Source organism: Kogia breviceps, chromosome 15, assembly GCF_026419965.1.
Source record: "Kogia breviceps isolate mKogBre1 chromosome 15, mKogBre1 haplotype 1, whole genome shotgun sequence".
Lineage (NCBI taxonomy): Eukaryota > Metazoa > Chordata > Mammalia > Artiodactyla > Physeteridae > Kogia > Kogia breviceps.
In genome coordinates, this window is record NC_081324.1 from 54834989 (window position 1) to 54858876 (window position 23888).

At 39.1% G+C, this 23888-nt stretch overlaps 1 protein-coding gene and 1 non-coding gene across 6 annotated transcripts in view; one reads left to right on the plus strand and one right to left on the minus strand.

Moving 5' to 3' along the window:
- Nucleotides 1–23888, minus strand: part of METTL4 (methyltransferase 4, N6-adenosine) — a 518759-nt gene that overhangs the window by 373009 nt on the left and 121862 nt on the right. For all 5 annotated transcript variants that reach the window (XR_010837044.1, XR_010837043.1, XR_010837045.1 and 2 more), the window contains exon 9: nucleotides 21159–21235. The gene's annotated coding sequence lies outside the window, so the exon portion shown is untranslated. The remainder of the gene's footprint in view (nucleotides 1–21158; nucleotides 21236–23888) is intronic.
- Nucleotides 12761–12833, plus strand: TRNAW-CCA (transfer RNA tryptophan (anticodon CCA)). Its single transcript has one exon. It is a non-coding gene; the product is annotated as a tRNA-Trp (tRNA).

The following is a 23888-nucleotide window of genomic DNA, read 5'->3' on the forward strand; positions in this document are numbered from 1 at the left end:
GAAAACAAACTTATGGTTACCAAAGGGGAATGTGAGGGGGAAGGGATAAATTAGGAGTTTGGGATTAACATATACACACTACTATATATAAAATAGATGATCAACAAGGACCCTATAACACAGGGAACTCTACTCAATATTCTGTAGTAACCTATATGGGAAAAGAATCTGAAAAAGAATAAATATGTGTATATGTATAACTGAATCACTTTGCTGTACACCTGAAACTAAGAGAACACTGTAAATCAACTATACTTCAATATAAAATTTAAATTTTTTTTTTTTTTTTTGGTGCAGTATGAGGGCCTCTCACTGTTGTGGCCTCTCCCGTTGTGGAGCACAGGCTCTGGATGCGCAGGCTCAGCAGCCATGGCTCACAGGCCCAGCTGCTCTGTGGCATGTGGGATCTTCCCGGACTGGGGCACGAACCCGTGTTGCCTGCATTGGCAGGCGGACTCTCAACCACTGCACCACCAGGGAAGCCCTAAAATATTTTTTTAAAAGCCACTGTCTTCATGGAGTTTACCTTCGATAGTAAGAGATAGAAAAACAATTGCTAGGAGAAAATAAACAAAGGAAAGTATGGCGGAGGAAATAAAATTTCTACATGAGGTAGCCAGGGAAGGTGACTTTTAAGGAAAGACCTGAAGGAAGTGAGAAAATTAGCCAAGCAAATATATACCAGAAAAGCATTCCAGATAGAGGGAAGAGCAAGAGTGAAGGTTTTGGGGTAGTGGCTCCTGGTGTGTGCAAGGAACAGAAAGGAGGCTGGTGTGGCAGGTGTGAGTGAATGATGAGAAAGTCAAGGAAGTCCAAGAGGTTCAACAGGGGACAAGTTTATGGAAAGCTTTGCAGGTCATGGTAAGGACAGCAAGGAGTCAGATGGGAAGCCATGGAGTAGTATCATGATCACATTTTCATTTTAACAGAATCACCATGGTGATGTGTTTAGGAAGAGAACAAGAATAGCAGCAGGAAGGATTATTGTAATAATCCAGGGGAGAGATGAGGGTGGTTTGGGCCAGGATGGTAGAACTGAAAGTGGTAGAGTGGACAGAATTTGCTGATGGACCAGATGTGCAGGATGAGAAAAAGAGAGGTGTCAAGCATGACGCCAAAGTTTTCACACTGACAACTGGAATAACAGAGTTGCCATGAGCAGAGACAAGGAAAAATACAAGAGACACTGGTTTGGAAAGGAAGTAGTGAATATCAGGAGCTCCACTCCTGACATAAGTTTGAGGAGCTCATCTGACATCTGTGTGGAGGTGTCAACTGGGTGGTTGGGTATATAAGCTTAGAGTCCAGAGGACAGAGCCTAGCTAAAGATACAAATTTAGGAGTTAAGCAAAAAGAAGGCATTAAAGTCATGAGACTCGATCAGATCACCTAGGGAGAGTGAGGTTAGAGGGAGGAGAGGCTCAATTACTGAGCCCCAGGTTTCTCCCACATGTACACATCAAGATGATGTGCTAGAAAAGAATATCAGGGAGGTAGAAACCCAACAAAATAATTACAACGCATTCTCTCTGAATCCCTATCTCCCCTCTACACACCCTTTTATGCCTAAATTCTTGTTTCCTTTCATTAGCTTACTTTTGCTAAAAAAAAAAATTGTATGACCCAGTTTGATTATTTATCTTACTCATCAGCCTTTACTTCAAAGGACTTATGATACTTTCCAAAGCTCAAATCCCTGCCCACTCTCTGAAAGTATTTGCTGCCATCAATTACACTCAAAAGAACATGCCACAAGACATCATTAAAAGTGTATACCTTTCGCAGATAACTATTTCATGTGTGTGTGTGTATGTGAACACAGTTAATATTTATTAAGTGCTTACTAGTGCTAGTCGTTCTAAGTATGTATGTATATATATTATCACAATATTCTCATAATAATCACATGAGATAAGCACTATTATTATTCACATTTTAGAGATAAGGAAAATGAGGCTTTCAGATGTTAAATAACTTGCCAAACTTAGCTAGCCTGGTTAAGAGGAACTAAACCTGGACAGTTTGACTTCAGAGCCCCTACTCTAAACTTTTGCCCAGAATTTGCAAACTGGCCACCAGGAGATGGATTTGAGCACGTATAGCTGTTTGGGTTTGGGCTGCATGGTGTTTTCAAAAAAGAAATGTACTTTAAATGCCTTTAGGAGATATGTATGTTTATTACATCACAGCTCACACCAGTCCTTATAGCCTTCATCCTGCCCTCTTCATCCTGTAATTTACCTGCTGCACCAAGTGCATTTGAGCTGTTGACACTTACTGTACTATACGTTTTTCTTCAATCTTCAACAGGCTCGGCATGACTTCAGGGTACAGAACACACATTTGATTTCTTACACACACACACCACCAACACCGACACCACCAACACTGCCATCAGGAAAAATGAAACAAAATAAGGCTGTCCTTTCTTTCCATCTTTAATGCTTTTCCCTGTGGTGGTCATTCATAATGCCTAAGATTATCTCCAAAATTTACCTCTCCAAACCTAATTCAAATCCAACTTCTGCAATGTAGGGGCAACTTGTTTTTTGCCTGGAAGCACGGAGCTGTACCCTGAGCATGTTCTATAACAGGAGGGACTCAACCTCCAAGAGATGCATCATCTCATCATTTTTTTTTTTTTTTTTTTTTTTTTGTGATACGCGGGCCTCTCACTGTTGTGGCCTCTCCCATTGCGGAGCGCAGGCTCCGGACGCACAGGCTCAGCGGCCATGGCTCACGGGCCCAGCCGCTCTGCGGCATGTGGGATCTTCCCGGACCGGGGCACGAACCCGTGTCCCCTGCATCGGCAGGCGGATTCTCAACCACTGCGCCACCAGGGAAGCCCCATCTCATCATTTGATGATGATGTTGTCATAACTCATTTCTGAGCAGTAGCCTATGACTTATATGTGGGTTCTAAGTGCGAGTGGATTCAAATAATTGTTTTGAAATGGCCAAACCACTGCTGATAAGTGTTGCCTTATGAACTCATTCTTAACTGCACATCCATTATACATTCAAGACATAAGCATATTTCCTTAAATTACCTATATCAGGAAGCTAACGTATTTCTTCAACTGTTTCTGGATCTTGAGTATAAAAGGGCTCTGTGATTCTTTGGAGGGGAAAAATCTGAGTTCTATGTGTAGCTTTTTTTTTTTTTTTTGCTTCCTTTACAGAAAGTAAGAAGACATTTTAACAAATCCAGACTGAAATCCTTTTTGCTATAAAAGCAAATAATGAAAGATGCTATTTATTTGTGGAGCTAAACTCTTGGGGATATTATCTTAACAAGGTATTAAAACCAGTTTTTCAGAAGCTACTCTTTGCATTTCGAGCTGCAACAGAGCAAAGCTAAAGACAGGTGCTGTGCACTAACTGGGGTCAGCTGCCTTTTCCACCTAAGAGGCTGTCTGTACCAGGACAGTGGAAGAGCACAGTTAATAACCTCTCTTGAGTTTTTTTTTTCTTTTTGGCAGAGGAAGGGATGGATTTCTCTTCCCTTTACACATTTGTACACAAGAGATGATTTTAGCCTTAAACCTAAAATATCACCTACTACATGTTTAATTATTCAATTCACTAATTAGAACACCAGGATTCATTCTCATTTAGAATTTATTAAATACTTTAAATATATAAAAAATAACCAATACACTCTGCCAAGTTTGCACACACATTAGCAAATACAATTCACAAAGTAATTCTAGTAATAAATAGCTATTACTATTATCCCCATTTCATACATGAGGAAACTCAGAGAACAAAATGACCCTCCCAAGATCGCACGGCTGCAAGTGATAACTGAGCGGGGACTCCAATTCATGTCTTATTCCAAAGCTCATGTTCTTTCCATGAGTTCGTTGTCCTTGTTGTTTGGCTGCCCTGATATTGGTGACGGACTCGTTAGACAGGTGGCCCACTGTCTCACCACTCTGAGTCAATAATTTGCATTAGAAATGGGTGAGGAGGTCTTCCCTGGTGGCGCAGTGGTTGAGGGTCCGCCTGCCGATGCAGGGGACATGGGTTTGTGCCCCGGTCTGGGAGGATCGCGGAGTGGCTGGGCCCCTGAACCATGGCCGCTGAGCCCGCGCGTCCGGAGCCTGTGCTCCGCAACGGGAGAGGCCGCGGCAGTGAGAGGCCCCGTACCGAAAAAAACAAAAAAAGAAAGAAATGGGTGAGGAGAGCAGAAAATGATCTGCTTGCCACCATCTGACAACTTTCCCTTAGTCAGTACAAAAACATAAAAAACTCTAATAGTTTGTTCCTATACTGCTAGGACAGCTTTCCCCATGGGGCACTAGCTCTGCGGAGTGTTGCACACAGAGAAGTTTTGTGATCACATTTCCTTTCCTTCCAGGATTTTCAGTGTACTAATGTGCACCATGATTCTCCTAGAAAAGGGTATAATTCAAAGTGTTTTCCAAGTATATGTTACCACAGAATGCATTTTATAGAGTAACAGGACAGATTAGTGCAGCATGGATCCTCCTGGGGAGCCACTGCTCTTGTGAATCACTGCAACTTACTAAATTTTGGAAAATTTTTCCTAGGGAGCATCTCTCGTAGCTCAAAAACACTCTGTGCAGGACATCTGGAAGTAAACTTACAGAATTTGCTCTCTTCCAAAATTTGGTATAGAATGAAAATATAGATTCAGAAGCAGCTCAGAACAAATTTATGAATGGCATATTTACCATAGATTACCAAGGGAGACTAGGAATGCTACAACCTAACATCCAGGCAGACGTCAGAGTTGTCACTCAGCAGGTTTCCAACCTACCCCTCTGTGCCACTCTCCGAGGTAGTGTTCCAGGATGTGGGGCCCAGGCCTGACCTAGGATGACAGCTCTTCTGTTCTTAACTTCAATTTACTTCAGGATGGCACCATTCATTCTTTTTTTTTTTCAGTACGTGGGCGTCTCACTATTGTGGCCTCTCCCGTTGCGGAGCACAGGCTCTGGACGTGCAGGCTCAGCAGCCATGGCTCACGGGCCCAGCCGCTCCGCGGCATGTGGGATCTTCCCGGACCGGGGCACGAACCCGTGTCCCCTGCATCGGCAGGCGGACTCTCAACCACTGCGCCACCAGGGAAGCCCACCATTCGTTCTTGTTAGCAATAATGAGATGAACTCAAGGCTTAAAAATAATTGTGTTTAAGTTTAGACTCATCTACATTTAGAATGTCTCTCCAAATCCCAATATATTCCTTCAAACTAATACTTATTATTTCTTACTTAATTGCCTTAAGTGATAAATAAAATTATAAAGTAATACTTCATAAGAAATATTTTATAAAACTCCCTTCTTTCCCTGAAATGAATTCCAGAGATAATATATAACTTATTTGCATATACATATTTTTTAAAAATCAATATCATATCCTAACAGTATCATAAAGGGGAAATAATAATTTATAATGGAACAATGTGAATTTCCACATATAAATGCTTAAGCATTGCAGTATTTCAGGATATGGAAAATTCTTTACTCATGCCCAATAAATAGTAGCTCCACCTTCAATGTGACAACTCAAAACACCTCCTCTCCTTTTGAAAATGCCTTCTAAGCATCCCTTTCTTCCCCATTTAGAATTAGTGTATTAAAGAAATTTAAGTAGGAAGCAATATGTTCCAATTACTCCCTTAAAAGATCACTCTGGCTATTGAACGGAGAATGAACAAGAGAGGGAGAAGAATGGGAACAGTAAGACTGGCCAGGAGGCCATGCAGTGATCTGACTAAAACATGCTGCATTCGTGCACCTGACAACCAAATCTCCAGTTAGTCTGCTCTGTGTCCGGATGCCAACTGGATATCTCTATCTTAATATGCTGGTGATATGTGGAATATTTCAATCCTCAAATTAAATTTTAGAATCACCCTCATTCTCCTACAACAAACTAGCATCTCTAATTTTAGCACCATATCCATCTTACATATCTTTTCTGCAGCATCTCTTGAATTTTTGCTTTGCTTTATATCCAGTCTGGAAAAAAATGATAGCCTCTTAGCTGGGCCACTACCTTGTATCTCCAGCTGCAATGTACTCTATAAAAAGCTTCTGGAACAATCTCTCTCAAATGCCAACATCTAAACATCATTCACTCCTTATAAATACTATCTCACTCAGGCATTGCAAGAATTCCTGAACATTTCACATGGCATGGGGTGGCCATGGAACACACAATGAGCCAAATTCATTGTCAAGGTGTCCTAACTGTGTGACTTATCTTCCAATGTGACGTCTTCCTCATTCTTCCTCTCCGTTGCCTACCATCTTATGCAATTTCTTATGGCATCTTACTACTGAGAGAGACCTAACCACCCACTGCCACACCCAGTACTCTGAAAAAGCAAGAACATTTGGTTCTCTCCTCTTAAATTACACACACACACACATACACACATGAACAGTGGGTTCTCGGTAAGTGTTTGATAAGTTCATTTCAAATGTTAAAAGAAAGTTCCAAAGTGATGACATAAGGAAGTATAAAATGAAAACCTCAAGCATTTTCTGTGGATTTAAGATCTTCCATGACCTTCCAAATCACCTGGTCATTCTACTATGACACATCAGTTTAAATATTCTATGAAGGTGCAGTATAGTGCAACTTGACCCTGAAGTCAGATTATTTGGAATCAAATTTCAGAAACATCATTTACTACCTATAAGAATTTAGGCAAGTTAATTAAACCCTCTCAGCCTTGGTTTCCTAAGCTGTAAAATGAATAATAATCATACCTACTTCATGAGATAGTTCCAAGGAATGAGTGAATTGCAGCATATAAAACACTTTGAATGGTACTTTACACATAATAAGCACTTCCCAAGTTTTAGCTTTTATTACTCCAGCAAGTTGACCCTTAAAATGCTTACAAATGTATCTCTAGGAATATAATACTATTTTATGAAATTAATAGCCTTTTGAATAAAGATATAAGGCCTATCAGTTACTTATAACATGTATAATACCACTAGAAAAAAAATTGACAAATTAGGAATAGGTCATAGGGTCTAGAAAAAAGGGAAGGTGCAAAAGCAGTCAGGTTCCATTCGTTACTTCTTATAGGATATTTGTGACACTTTAAATGGCTATGAAATAGGCCTAATGATATCTTTCAGACGAGTTGAGTCCTCAATGTATGCTTCTAATGAAATCCTAATTTTTTTATTGATGGCAATCTTTGGGCCACGCTAGGAACTTCAATTTTTATTGAAATCACCAAGAAATTTCAGAACAAAAGTTTCTTTCCTTTCAGACCAGAAATTAACATTGAGAGAAACTGATTTTTTGCTATATTCCAGGTAGGTTACTCTCTCCAGAACCAGAAGCTTACCTTTTCATATCCTGCTGTTAAAAGCATATTTCAGTAAATGGGTATCAATAAAACATGCAGTTATAAAAAAAAAAACCACAACATTTTGGTCAAACCCTAGAATGTTAACCACACAAAGAATTCCAGAGGTAGGCTCTTTATACAATAAATGCATCAGCATTTGGGTTTATATAGTATTAAAAACAAAATTTTTTATGGATTATTGTTTGCCTTGGCTCCTTAAGAATACACCACAGGCTTCCCTGGTGGCGCAGTGGTTGAGAGTCCGCCTGCTGATGCAGGGGACGCGGGTTCGTGCCACGGTCCGGGAGGATTCCACATGCCGCGGAGCGGCTGGGCCCGTGAGCCATGGCCGCTGAGCCTGCACGTCCGGAGCCTGTGCTCCACAACAGGAGAGGCCACAACAGTGAGAGGCCCACGTATCACAAAAAAAAACAAAAAAAACACCACATTTGGAGAGAAGGGACAAAGGTAAAAGACGTTATCAGAGATGTTCTGTTCTGGATCTCTTTCTTAAAGTGGGAGACAATAAAATGCCATCATGAAGCCTTCTTATATAAAAAGAGTATCCTGTAGCATAATTCCCAGGTCAGAGAAGAGGTCAGATTTGAATTCACATTTTCAACTGCCAGAACACAAAAAACAAAGCAGACTTGGTTCTGTTCTTCATGTTCAGTGACTCATCTTAACCTCTCCCTCAGGCATCTGGGATCCACTAAACAGCAGAACTCACTTACACATCCAGTGCAGCTCAACCTCTGCCCCACAGGGGATTTTCTCCTTCTATGAATTCCTACAGTAAGTGATTTCAAATTGCAAATGTTGGCCCTTATTAAAACCTGCCTTGCATTAATGCCTAACTGAGCAATACCTTATCAGAGAAATTGTGAACTCCTTCCACATCAGCAGATAATTTCTTATATATCCCTTTGAAGCCCAATACATGCATGCATTAAATCAATATCAAGTGAATGAATCAAGTTTTTTATTGGGGTGGCTCTTAACTAGCACAGAACCATTCCCAACATCTCTGTGCAGTTTAGTAAAACACCTTTACATAAAACACCTTTATATGTTCATCTTTGGTCAATGAAACCATTTTAAATGTTTTTAATTCATTCATTCAATGTTTAGTGTCTGCCTTTCAAAGGGAGGGGTACAATGGAAGGTACAAGCAGAGTCATGTACTTTATCATGGTACATGGTCATAGAGACCCTCGTACCTTATCTTTTAGATGTTGTAAGGTCACTGAGGAATTTTATGCACACTATAAAATGGTCAGTTTTGGCTTATAGATAGAACACTCTGATGATAATGTGAAAGATGGATTTGAAGGGCAGGACTGCAAGCAGGGTAAGGTATAGGACATCAGGAGAGAAATGATGAGGACTTCAACTAGAGCAATAGTTGTAAGGATGTAGAAATGGGAATAGGTGTAAGATACAAAATAAGTACAATTTGGTGACTTTTGGCGGTCAAAATTCAAGAATGACAGTCAGATCTCTAACTTGGGTAACTAGGTGGTAATGGTTTAGGAAGATACAATTGCCATCCCTTCCGATAAGAGCTCTAGATATTCTCATGCTTTTTTCATAACATGCATCACCCTGGAAATGCCACATATGTCTTTACTACCAGCCTACAATCTGCAAGAGGTCCCGGACCACGATGTCACATTTACCACTGTCTCTGTCACCACGTACAGGCTCCAACACATTCTAGATGCTTACTAAATACCCCTTGAATTAAAATTGACATATTGATTTGAGGTGACTCCTGAATATCTAGGAAGAAGATTCTTTGAAAAAAAGCCACTGACTTCATCCTTTCCTAGCTCTAAGCCTACCCAAGTCAACTTCAGGAGTAAAAAAATGCATTCTGTTTTCACTATGATTCCCTTCATGAATAAAATTCCACAGTATCTCTAACTTAACTCTTCCACGGTTAAGCAGAACTCACTGTCAAAAAAGTATTCCTAGAATATGGTACAAAATCAATGTGTTTCCATTTAAATCAAAATTATATTTCATGAAATAAATAGGTTAGCTTTTTTTTAAGCTGTCTCTTCACAGGAATCAAGAAAGATTTGAAAGCACACTTACCTCCAGGAAAAACAAGTAAAAGCTGGTACTCAAGAACCAAGCTGCTGGCTGCATACACTAAATTTTATTTTCCTTAAGAACAAATTCATAAAAGCATGATAGTCACATGGTCTTTAAAATCCTAACAGTATTGATTTAATATTCTTCTAGGTAATAGAAAATAATATTGTTTTTCTTTTTTGTGAGGTTAAGTATTAAATACTGATCCAATGTAAATCTAACAACATTCTGTGCTTAACATACTGATCCTTAATAACTTTGCTTTCTTGAGGATTAATAGAATTTTTACCAGTCAGAATCCCAACAGGAAACAGGTGGCACACTTGAAATAGGCTAATTTGAGAACTTATTTATGAAGGGATTAATTATAAAGGCAATGCTATTTGGGGAACCACAATATACAGGAGAATCACCCAGGGCTGGGAGTAGCCTGACTGTGACCACTCCTGTACCAGAATGAATAAGGGGTTCAGTGGCTACTGAATCTGGAGGGAGAGAGTCAAGTCAAGAAGCACCCCTTGAGAGGACCAGAGACTTCTGTTGAAAGGCACAGAATCAACCTCACAGTAAGGAATCCAGGGAAATGAATATCCAGTCAGCACTCTCCTCCCTCCCTCTGATCTTTTACCAGGCCTCCCCACCCTGAAGACTCATCTGAAGACCAAGGAAATGGGATCCATACTGATCAACCTGCTGGGGCAGAGAACAAGGTGAAGAAAGGTGGACAGTGGATCTGGAGGGGCAAATAGAAAATATCAGCTCAGAGTTACTCATTTGAGCTTTTCCGCCTAGAAAAGACTACCTTTGTCCATTTTCCAGTGTCTAAAATGTTTTCTATCACCTCCTCTTGAAAAGAAGAAATTTTCCTGTGTTTACATTTAAATTTCTAAGTAAACAGTGATTATTAAAAACCCCGTGTTTCTCCAGCATAGGAAGCAGAAAATCTAAAAGATGAGTGCAATTGTAGAACACTGGGGAAACAAGTACAGAGAAAGTACAGACAAAGTGAAACATCCAGTAAAACTGTAAATGAACATTTCAGGAATTATGCTAGAAAAAAATATTTAGAATTCATTAGAAAGTCTTTAGAATTTAGGGATGGCTTCACAGTTTGTGTCAGATGGCCATAAACACACACATCAGGATCGTTAGACTGGAGCTAAAAGCATCTTTCTTTTATCTCTTTTTGGAGATTTAAAATCTGCCTACCTGTAGGACCATACTTCAACAGTCCTTTTTATCTAAGTGCTTAGATATTTCCTCAAAAAGTACTGTTTCAACTCAAAAAATATCATTTTTGTTATTGATTTCTACTGATTACCAATAGTACAAAATGTTTTTCTTGTCTTATAAATCCATTTATTACAATATGTACAAAGGTGTTAAATTTCCATCCAGCATTTTCTTGAACTACTTGGTATGTTTATGGCAGACATGGCACTTAGTAAGTGCATAGATAAAGTTAATATAATGGTAGTTGCTCTTATTTGTTCCTCTTTTGAAGATATAGTATGTTTTTTCAAAGTATGGATTCAGAAATGCACTCAAGTGTGAGATTAGGATCAAAGTTCTGTCTTGCAATATGTACTGTCATGAATGTAAAATGTCAAAAAAAAAGGCACTGCATTCTCCTCTTGAATATCTTAAAGTTTAGGGTAAAGACAGTAAAATCCAATGGACCACAGAGATTCTAGGTAGGGCCAGACAGGCAAGAACTCTAAAATCAACCCCCAAATGTAGTTATTTTATTTATTCATGCATTTACTGGAGCATTACATCCTGCCTTCTTTCCAAAAGAAACGAAATGCTTCATTGTCATTTCCTCATTTTCCCTCTTTCCTTAGATTAGAAACTGACAGCTTAGATCACGTTCTGTCAGAGCAATGAAACGACAGCCCAGCCATATGTTATTTAAAGACCTGGATTTCATTCATTGTGGGTAAAGTTGACTGAAGTGAAAGAGCCTGATTTATATCACTGCGCTGCCAGCAGGATAGGGATCACAGCCCTTGCCTCCCATTGTGAACAAGATCTATAAAGGAAGCTGAGCCTCTATTTTTTCCACCAGGGCATTCATTTTACACAGTGCCAACTGACAGGATTTTCAAAAGCAGAATTTTATCTGGTTAAACAAGAAGGCCCCTCTAACTGGTTTAGACTATAACTAGTCAAAAGATAGGAAATGTAGATTCATGGTGTGACCTCTATCAAATACTAGACAGGTAATAGGTACGGGAAAAAAAATTGTTACTTAGAACTGGATATTGCAAACACCATTCAGAATGAGAATTGTATTGATTAAACTTTCACTTGAAATGCAAAATTTTAAATGCTCATTTCATTCACTATTTCACAAGACTTTCATATCAACCTACTTATACTCATGTTCTTTATCATAACAGTGCTACTTTAAAATATGCCAATCCCCTCACCAGTGGCTGTACTAGCCAATGTGTATCTTAATTGGTCCTCTACTACACTGATTTGAATAGCACCCTGAGTGTAAGTATTTTCAAAGTACCTTTAAGGAAGGATTTTCATCAACCTCTTTTATTATTAAAGGTATCAAATTAAATTCTACAACTCCACTTATACTTAGAGTGTAGAAAATTGTAAATAATATTGCTCCTGCCGTAACAAGAAAACACCAGATAAACTAAAAAGTATGTTTTTCTTTAAAATCATCAAAGAACAGTAGATACAAAGAAGTCAGATTTACAGAGGAGCATGAGCCCTTTCTAGGTGCTTCAAGACTGGTGACTGCTTTCATACCTGGGGATATGTCACATCTGGAGATAGAAACAGGTGCAGGAGATGGTCTGCCGTAAGCATGATTTGTTGGGACAAGAAGAAAACCAAACAAAATTATATGACTGTATGATCTGGAAAGATAGTGTAAAATCTAGAAGGAGCCCTAAATGTAATGCTAATCATCCTGATCCAAAGTCCTTCCCCAATCTTATTACTCAAGTAGCAACTGAGGCCAGGGGTCAAAAGCAGAGAGAGATATAGACTTTGAGTTCCCGAGTCACAAAGTCCTGCCCGAGAGATGGGACTGAACTCACTCATAAGATATTTAAAAACAGAGATGACCTGAAATTAATTAAAGTTTCAACCTAGTACTGACTCAGCTCAACTCTAACAAAACAAAAAATATCAACCCTTCACCCTAGCTTCCTCACAAAAGAAAAGGCATGTCCTCTATTTAAAAAAAAAATCTAGTTCAACTTTTTCTGTTTTTTGCATACAATATCCAGCATACAATAAAAAATTATGAGACATGGGCCAAAGTATGAAAATTTGACCTAGGGACTTCCCTGATGGTCCAGTGGTTAAGATTCCATGCTCCCAATGCAGGGGGCCCAGGTTCGATCCCTGGTCAGGGAACTAGATCCCACATGCCACAACTGAGAGCATACATGCTACAACTAAAGATCCCACATGCCACAACTAAGACCTGGTGCACCAAAATAAATAAATAAATATTTTTTTAAAAGAAAAGGTGACCTATAATCAAGGGAGAAAAAAAGGCCACAGAAGCAGATCCACAGTTGATCAAGATGATGTCATTAACAGACTTGGATTTTTATTTTTTTTTTTTTTTTTTTTTTTTTTTTTTTTTTTTTTTATTTTTTTTTTTCTGTATGCGGGCCTCTCACTGCTGTGGCCTCTCCCGTTGCGGAGCACAGGCTCCGGACGCGCAGGCTCAGCGGCCATGGCTCGCGGGCCTAGTTGCTCCGCGGCATGTGGGATTCTCCCGGACCAGGGCACGAACCCGTAACCCCTGCATCGGCAGGCGGATTCTCAACCACTGCGCCACCAGGGAAGCCCAGACTTGGATTTTTAAATAACTATTGTAAATATTTAGAGAACAGAGAAAAAGATGGACAAAATGGGGTGAGCAAGTTTGGAGGAAAAAATCAGGAACTCATTCTGGGATATGTTAAGTCTGAGATATCTATTGGATATTCAAGCGGAGACAATTTGAGAAAGAAGTCTAGGCTGCAGAGGTACCTTTTAGAATCATCAGGACATAGATCATATTTAAAGCCATGAGACTGGGTAATATTACTTAGGAGAACAGCGTGGAGAGAAAAATGAAGAAGTCCAAGGACTTAGACCTGAGATACTCCAAAATTTGGAGGATAAGGATATGAGGAGGAACTAGTAAACTGCATGTGAAGGAGACACCAGAAGGAAGGAGGAAATGCAGGAGTGAAATATTCCAACTTGAGATTTTTAGGAAAAACCTGTATTACCTCAGCAATTAATTTGATTAGTTTTGCTCTTAAACTTTGTTTTATGTTCTTGTCAGGCATGACAGACCATTTCACATGTGGGCATTGCTGAACTTGGCATAATACTATATTCAAATAGACAATGATGAAGAATGGAGAAAGTATGGTGATGATTCATACACATCAAAACTTTTCTTCAGCAACATGAATAATATTTACTTAGTCACTGGTAAACTGACTAAATGCAAGGGCCTATGTAACATAAACATTTACATTAAAATTTTTCTAATTAGAAAGCATATGAGTATGTGCGTGTGTGTGCTATTATGTTTGCTTATTTGTATTTCATGTCAAACTTATATACTGGAAACACTGCTTCTATTTTGATCCTATTGACAAGCCACGTGAAATTGCTTGTCTCTCAACTCTAAACAAAAGAACTAATGCAATCTACTACATGAACTTCAGAGACCATTATTTATGTGATAAGCTACCTATCACAATCAGTAAAAACAATTTTCCATTTTTAACCAAATTGAGCTCTAGGCAGTCTTCATCAGAACTGAACAAGTATGGGAAACAAGAATTAGGGGACACATTCCATCAAAAAAATTTAAAGATGATTAAACCAAGAAGAAAGTGTGTGAATGTGTTTCAGTCACTGAGCTCATCCTTAATTTCTAATCTTTCCTAGGGAGAACAACCACTTAATATTGTAAATTTGTACTAAGAACATTTAATAAATAATGCAGTGAAGGTCTGATGCTATGCCAGATCAAGCACATAGAAAAACATTTTACGTAATTATACATACTTGAAGCATACACCATTTTCTTCTGTTTCATTTATTTGCAACTCATGAATAATTTCTTATGTAATGATGGTAAATCCTTCTCATCACAGTACCTAAAGGGTTAGACTTAGATTTACAGTTAATTACATGATGAAGGATTGAAATAAGCTAAAGTTAGAAAAATGTTGTAAAATGCAACTATTGTAAGTATATTTTTTCAGGAAAGAGAAAGATGACAGACATTTAGATAAAACAGTTTAGTTTCAGGGAACGAAGACAACACAGGAAGCAAAAATACAGGGAAAGCACTGGAAGTCCAAAAAGTAAAACTGAAACTCCTTTAGTTTTCTTTCAGTCAGGGGATGTGAATGTGGCTTCTTTTTAACTTTTTTACATGCAATTGAGTATGTACAATCCATGCAGGTGTTAGAAGAATGGATTAGAACTATAATGCTGACATAGAAATACAACTAATACCTCATTGTGTGTGAAAAGAAAGCTAAAGAGCAATATGTATTCATGAACTCTTAATGTTTGGAGGAATACTCAACAAATGATAAAACTTGTGAGAGAGAATTGTGATTGGTGTGGGAAAAAGGAACTTTGATATTTATTCTAGACATTTCTGTGTTGTTGAAACTTTCAGTAAGAATACATCTATATATTACTTGCCAATTTACATAAAGAGTACAAAAATATAGATGTTTATGCACAACCTCTTCTTCAGTGGATAGAGCTGTAGGCTAGAAAATATCAAAGCTAGATTGCATCCAGCCTTAGAGCTATTTAGAATCTAGTCCCAACTCTACCCTAACTAGACATGTGACCTTAAACAAGTTATGAAATCTGAGACAGACTTCAGTGTCCTTATCAGTACAATAAGGGTATCGAATTCAATGATATCATGAGCCCCTTCCTGCCTAAGTGTTTACAGATTTACAATGAAAATGAAGATTCTAAGTCAAGGAAACTGTTCCAGCTTCTGTTTTCTTGGTAAGTTTTTTTGTTTTCTCTAATCAAAGCTTTTAATAACATATAGTTCAAAATGTTCCAATTTTAATACAAAACTCTGTTGCATTTCTATACACTAACAATGAACTATTAGAAAGAGAAATTGAGGAAACAATCCCATTTACTGTCATATCAAAAAGAATAAAATGCCTAGGAATAAACCTACCTAAGGAGGCAAAAGACCTGTACTCCAAAAACAATAAGACGCTGATAAAAGAAATTGAAGACAACACAAACAGATAGAAAGATATATCATGTTTATTGATTGGAAGAATCAATTATTTCAAAATGACCAAACTACCCAAGGCAATCTACAGATTCAATGCAATCCCTATCAAATTACCAATGGCATTTTTCACAGAACTAGAACAAATAATTTTTAAATTTGTGTGGAAATACAAAAGACCCCGAATAGCCAAAACAATCTTGTGAAAGAAGAATGGAGCTGGAGGTATCATGCTTCCTGACTTCAGACTATACTACAAAGCTACAGTAATTAAAACAGTATGGTACTGGCACAGAAACAGACACATAGATCAATGGAACAGGATGGAAAGCCCAGAAAAAAACCCACACACTTATGGTCAATTAATCTACCACAAAGGAGGCAAGAATACACGATGGAGAAAAGACAGTCTGTCTCTTCAATAAGTGGTGCTGGGAAAACTGGACAGCTACATGTAAAGGAATGAAATTAGAACATTTTCTAACGCCATGTACAAAAATAAACTCAAAATGGATTAAAGACCTAAATGTAAGACCAGACACTATAAAACTCCTGGAGGAAAACATAGGTGGAACACTTTGACATAAATTGCAGCAATATTTTTTTGGATCTGCCTCCTAGAGTAATGGAAACAAAAGCAAAAATAAACAAATGGAACCTAATTAAACTTAAAAGCTTTTTCACAGCAAAGGAAACGATAAACAAAACAACAACCTACTGACTGGGAGAAAATATTTGCAAATGATGCAACCAACAAGGGCTTAATTTCCAAAATATACAAACGACTCATGCATATCAATATCAAAAAAAAAAAAAAAAACCCAGTCAAAAAAATGGGCAGAAGACCTAAATATACATTTCTCCAAAGAAGACATACAGATGTCAAACAGGCACATGAAAAGATGCTCAACATTACTAATTATTAGAAAAATGCAAATCAAAACTACAATGAGGTATCACCACACACCAGTCAGAATGGCCATCACCAAAATCTCTACAAATAGGGCTTCCCTGGTGGCACAGTGGTTGAGAATCCACTTGCCAATGCAGGGGACACGGGTTTGTGCCCCAGTCTGGGAAGATCCCACATGCCGCGGAGTGGCTGTGCCTGTGAGCCATGGTCACTGAGCCTGTGCATCTGGAGCCTGTGCTCCGCAATGGGAGAGGCCACAATGGTGAGAAGCCCGCATACCACAAAAAAAAAAAAAAGAAAATCTACAAATAATAAACGCTGGAGAGGGTGTTGAGAAAAAGGAACACTCCTGCACTGTTGGTGGGAATGTAAATTGGTACAGCCACTATAGAGAACAGTATGGAGGTTCCATAAAAAGCTAAAATTAGAGTTATCATATGATCCAGCAATCCCACTCCTGGGCATATATCTGGAAAAGATGAAAACTCTAATTTGAAAAGATACATGCACCCCAATGTTCATAGCAGCAGCACTCTTTACAATAGCCAAGATATGGAAGTAACCTAAGTATCTAACACCAAATGAATGGATAAAGAAGATATGGTATACATATGCAATGGAATATTACTCAGGCATTGCAAAGAACGAAATAATGCCATTTGCAGCAACATGGATGGACATAGACATTATCATACTAAGTGAAGTAAGTTAGACAGAGAAAGACAAAAATCATATGATATCACTTATATGTAGAATCTAAAAAAAACAATACAAATGAACTTATTTACAAAACTGATACAGACTCACAGACATAGTAAACAAACTTATGATTACCAAAGGGGAAAGTGAGGGGGAAGGGATAAATTAGGAGTTTGGGATTAACAGATACACACTGCTACATATAAAATAAACAACAAGGATCTACTGTATAGCACAGGGCCTATATTCAATAATAGAAAAGAATCTGAAAAAGAATATATATGTATATAAAAAACTGAATCACTTTGCTGTACACCCGAAAATAACACAACACTGTAAATCAACTATACTTCAATTTTTTTTTTAAGTTCCAATTTTATATACGTACTCACACCATGCATTTATATATACACAAACATCCTTCAAGAGGAGCTCAAAACCAATCATCTTCTGCACCCCTCTACAACCTTGACTGCAGTACTTAATGAAATGAAGTCTTAGCTTTGCTACCAAATATGAGGAAGTAATGATTAGTGTTTATCTTTATTTACCCCAATATGTTTCAACGCCAACTGGTGTACTTCAACTCAATTCTGGTATGAACCACCTGGGGTTAACAGACCCCACCAGTTAAAGGGCCCAGTCTACAAAAAGACTGCCTCACTTCAGACCAACTAGCTACAAACTTGGGGGGTTCCCACAAGCCCCCTAATGTTTGATAATTTACTAGAATGAACCATAGAACTCAGGAAAACTCTATCTTTATGATGACAGTTCTATTAAAATGATACAACTCAAGAACAGCCAAATAAAGAGACACACAGGGTGAGGTCTAAGAGGATCCCAAACTCAGAGCTTCTGTGCCATCTTCATGAAATTGAGGCACATCACCCTCCTGGCACATCAACGTGGTCACCAATCAGTAAGCATCACTAAGGTTAGGTGTCCAGAATTTTTATTTGGGTTTCATTACATAAGCACGACTGATTGAATCACTGGCCACATGATTTAATTCATTCTGTCCCTCCTCAGAGGTCAGGCTGCCTCAAAGTTCCAATTCTGTAATCATACAGTTGGTCTTTCTGATAACGAGCCCCCAACCTGAAGCTATCTAGGGGCCCACCATGAGTCCCTCATTAGCATAAACTCAGATGTGATCCAAGGGGCTCATGAATAACAAAGATACTTCTAGCCCTCGGGAAGTTCCAAGGGTTTAAGAATCTCCAAGAAAGAACCCGGGACAAAGATCAGAAAAATTATTATAAACAACGCCAAACCTACTGGGGATAGTACTTAACTTTGACAAATCCAGCAGTTTTATGTTATCAATCTAGAACTGCCACCAACAGCATCCTTGATTATCTATTCCACTGATTAACTGACTTTGAGCAAATACTGTAGTTCAGACTTCAAACTTGTAGTTGCTTTCTATCTCCATAATCCTGACAGGTAGGACAGCATTGTGGTTAAGTGTTGTAAGCTATAGAACTAGATTTCTTGGGCTCAAATCCAGGGCTCTGCCACATCTCAGTTCTTAGGCAAAATTACCTTTGTGTGCTTCTGCTTCTCCAAGAGAAAAATGAGGTATAAAAATAACACCAATCTCCTAAGGTGATTGTAAGGATTAAATGTGCTACTACATGCAAAGTGTTTAGAATGGTACCTGGTACTCAATAAATTTCACTTTTATTGTTGTTATTATACTGGAAGTAGTGGACGCTCTTTACTCATTGTTTTATCTTGGTACAAAGAGCCTTAATGTAATCCTAACCATCTCTAAATTTGAAAATCCTTTCCCCAAAGCAAATAAATCATTGATCTCCAAAAATATGGGGGTTGGACTAAACAATCTTAAAGACTCTTACACTCAGAAATGTTATAATTATATAACTGGCCTCTTGACAGATAAAACAGTTCTAACTATGTAGCCTAACTGTTGTGATGTTCTTATATATTCCTTTAATTTCTCTGATACTGACAACTCATTGCAAGTGATCATGAGAGAATTCTAATGTAGTGATTCAGAACTAGTTTTTCACAATTGTTATTTGAAGTATGAAGAAAGAATCTCTGCCAATATATCCCAGACAGGCTCTATTTCAGAATCATATTACAGAGATATCAGACAAAGATTGAGGACATACCCAGATCTGCAGGTGTCTATCAAGGTGGAAAAGAGCTATTTTCCCTTTTCTACAAAGGAGAGTCTACTTTATCCTCCCCTGCTTAGGAACAGAGAAGGGAACCTACCATCTGCCAAACTCATCCTTCATTATTAAATATCCTATGTGTTTGTCTTTCACTCATCTTTTTTTCTGTCTGGAACTAGTTCAAAGCACTTGATGTGATAGATCATAAGATTTTATTGAAGCCATTTAAAATTTCTAGCATCCTGCCATCTCTTTGCCTCTGATCTTTTCTTATTATTTTACCTGTAGGCTAGATCCCACAAGTTACATCTGGATGGGAGAAAATTAAATCAAACAATTTCCCCATTTCTATAGCTCAATATTTTGAAGATAAAATGCTTTGTTTTGGTTTCTTTAGAAAGCTAATATTCAAATGTTAAGAACCACTCAAGTTTAATGCTAAAGAGACATGATTCTTAATTCTCATATAAATAATAAGTAAGTAACCAAGCATATCATTTCCTTTGGGTATATATCTATGTATCAGCACAACTGCACTTCTGTGTTCCATTAAGAATGCCTCAAAGTGATAACAGAGCAGAAAAATGAAAATGGCTAAAGAAGTACTTTGGGGGAAAAAATGACCAAATAGCTTAATTAAACATAAATGAAAATATCAATAATAAAGAAGAAATTGGGGAAAAAATCAAATATTTAAGAATGGCATATTATATTGGAGAATGCTGTCTATACCATATATCTTAATTGTAGACATCTTCTCCATTACAATGTGAGCTTATTGGTTCACGTGGCTAAAACACTGAAATTTTGGCTGCATGGAAAAGAGATGCATGGATTCAAGGCCAGTTGATCTGCATGAAGTGTCCAGAACATTGATTAATGGCCACATATCCACCTAGAATATTTGTGCCAAGCCACAGGACCCTGACCTTTCTCCTGTTTTATTCAACTCCTTGTAATTTTTTATCTAAATGAAGACACATGAAGATATCAGGTTCTCATAGAAAGCCAAATAAAGCACTGATGTGATGACTCATGGACCTAATATTCAAAATTATCTTGATGTTTGAAACTACATCAAAAAAATTAGACAAGAATAAATGTAAAATCTTTGGGCTTCTCTGGTGGCTCAGTGGTTGAGAGTCTGCCTGCCCATGCAGGGGACACGGGTTCGTGCCCCGGTCCAGGAAGATCCCACATGCCGCGGAGCGGCTGCGCCCGTGAGCCATGGCCACTGAACCTGTGTGTCCGGAGCCTGTGCTCTGCAACAGGAGAGGCCACAACAGTGAGAGGCCCGCGTACGGCCAAAAAAAAAAAAAAAAAAAAAAAAAGAATAAATGTAAAATCTTACATTTAACTTTCGGGATATTTTTAATTGCACAAATATAGCATAAGGAGATCTGCTTTAACTACATTTCTTATGAAAATTACCTGCTAATTTCTTTAAGGATAAAATCAGTATGAGCCAACAGTATAAAGCAGCCTAAATAGGATGATGAAAACGAGATGCATCAGTCAAAGAAGTGGTCCAGATCAAGAATTTGAAAATACTGTGTGCTCATGGTGCTATAGTTTGGGTTTCATTCTGGATAATTATCACTAGGTCATTAAGAGGAATACTGACCACTACGCATATTTAGATTTACATTTCAAAAAATGTTCTAAGGTTTTTTATCACTTACTCTGCCAGAGAGTTTTTCCCCAGTCCTGCTGAGAAATCAACAACAGCAGTCTGTCTCTCCTCCATCTTCTATTTATTCTGAAATAAAAAAAGAGAAAGAAATGGAGAAGAGGGAGAGAAAGAAATGGAGAAGAGGGAGAGAAAGGGCACTGATGTTTCCTCTAGTTCTTAACTTACTTAGTAATATTAAAGGTCAGACATGTCCACAGAAATTGGAAATGAAAACCATCTTCAAAGCTTCTCCATCCTAGAATGGCTTTTTAGAGGATTTTATCTCCTACATTCCATGGAGTGAGCAGCCTGTGCTGTCTTTCCCTCACCCAGTGGAGGGAACCTCTATTCCCCATGTCTTGTACTCTAGGTCCCCTGCCTAAATGGACAGTTTTTATGTGGTCTCATAGATTTTTGTGTGTGTTTTGGGAACACAAGATCAGTCCTCGATATGTATATGATATTTTTATTGAACAAGCATTGATGTCATCCTCTTAGTAGATATGAATTTATACTATACAGTACTATACAGACATCATGTATATTCTTTTTTCTTTTTTTTTTTTTTTTTTTTTTTTTGCCGTACGCGGGCCTCTCACTGTTGTGGCCTCTCCCGTTGCGGAGCACAGGCTCCGGACGCGCAGGCTCAGCGGCCATGGCTCACGGGCCCAGCCGTTCCGCAGCATGTGGGATCTTCCCGGACCGGGGCACAAACCCACATCCCCTGCATCAGCAGGAGGACTCTCAACCACTGCGCCACCACAGAAGCCCCATCATGTATATTCTTAACGCAAATGACTTGCTACTTTATAATTTTACTCACAAAACAATCCATACTCATAAACTATATTTGCACAGAATTCTCAAAAAGGAAGTAAAGTAATTTAAAAGGTATTGGGTTAATTAAAAAGAAGGGAAGATTACAGGTAAATTTTTGCAGAAGACCTTTCTTCAAAATAGAGATAACAAAGGAGGAAAGTGTGAGTGGAGAATTAGGTTAGACATATTCTTCAAATTGTTGAAAGAAGCTCAAAGAAGAGGAGATAGGCATACTTTCATTATACCAGCTAATGAGCAGAAATGACAATGACAGAGCTTTCTATTCAATATAAGAATTTTCAACAGTCAAAAGAACTTCAACTAAAATAGCAAGCACCATGTCAGTGGAAGAGTTCAAGCAGGAGTTGGAAATTTTTCAATGATATTGTAAGAAGACCAAAAAATTCATGGAGTTCAAGGTTGACTAGAGAACCTCTAAGGAAATTCCAACACTGAAGTGTCTATTATATGTGCATATGATAAAGCACAATAAAAACTTTTAAAATGGGGGAGACCTTCAAGATGGCAGAGGAGTAAGACGTAGAGATCACCTTCCTCCCCACAAATACTTCAGAAATACACCTACATGCAGAACAACTCCTTCAGAACACCTACCAAACGCTGGCAGAAGACCTCAGAGTTCCCAAAAGGCAAGAAACTCCCCACATACCTGAGGTAGGGCAAAAGAAAAAAGGAAAAACAGAGACAAAAGAATACGGACGGGACCTGTACCTGTGGAAGGGAGCTGTGAAGAAGGAAAAGTTTCCACACACTAGGGTGGCAGAGGGGGAAGCTTCAGAGCCACGGAGGAGAGCGCAGTAACAGGGTGCGGAGGGCAAAGCGGAGAGATTCCCGCACAGAGGATCGGTGCCGACCAGCACTCACCAGCCTGAGAGGCTTGTCTGCTCACCTTCCGGGACGGGCGGCGGCTGGGAGCTGAGGCTCAGGCTTCGGTGGGATGCCGGAAGAGAACTGCAGTTGGCTACGTGAACACAGCCTGAAGGGGCTAGTGCACCACGGCTAGCCGGGAGGGAGTCCAGGAGAAGTCTGGAGCTGCTGAAGAGACAAGAGACTTTTTCTTGCCTCTCTGTTTCCTGGTGCGTGAGGAGAGGGGATTAAGCGCACCGCTGAAAGGAGCTCCAGAAACGGGCGCGAGCCACGGCTATCAGCGCGGACCCCAGAGACGGGCATGAGATGCTAAGGCCGCTGCTGCAAGCACCAAGAAGCCTGTGTGCGAGCACAGGTCACTCTCCACACCTCCCCTCCCGGGAGCCTGTACAGCCTGCCACTGCCAGGGTCCCGTGATCCAGGGACAACTTCCCCAGGAGAACGCACGGTGCGCCTCACGCTGGTGCAACGTCACGCTGGCCTCTGCTGCCACAGGCTCGCCCCACACTCCGTGCCCCTCCCTCCCCCCGGCCTGAGTGAGCCAGAGCCCCCGAATCAGCTGCTCCTTTAACCACGTCCTGTCTGACCAAAGAGCAGACGCCCTCAGGCGACGTACATGCAGAGGCGGGGCCAAATCCAAAGCTGAAGCCCGGGACCTGTGCGAGCAAAGAAGAGAAAGGGAAATCTCTCCCAGCAGCCTCAGAAGCAGCAGATTAAAGCTCCACAATCAACTCGATGTGCCCTGCATCTGTGGAATACCTGAATAGACAACGAATCATCCCAAATTGAGGAGGTAGACTTCGGGAACATGATATATTGTTTTTTTCCCCTTTTTCTCTTTTTGTGATGTGTATGTGTATGGTTCTGTGTGAGATTTTGTCTGTATAGCTTTGCTTTCACCATTTGTCCTAGGATTCTGACAGTCCCGTTTTCTTTTTAAAATTTTTCTTCTTAATATTTTTATTTTTTATTTTAATAACTTTATTTTATTTTATCCTCTTTCTTTCTTTCTTCCTTCCTCCCTCCCTCTCTC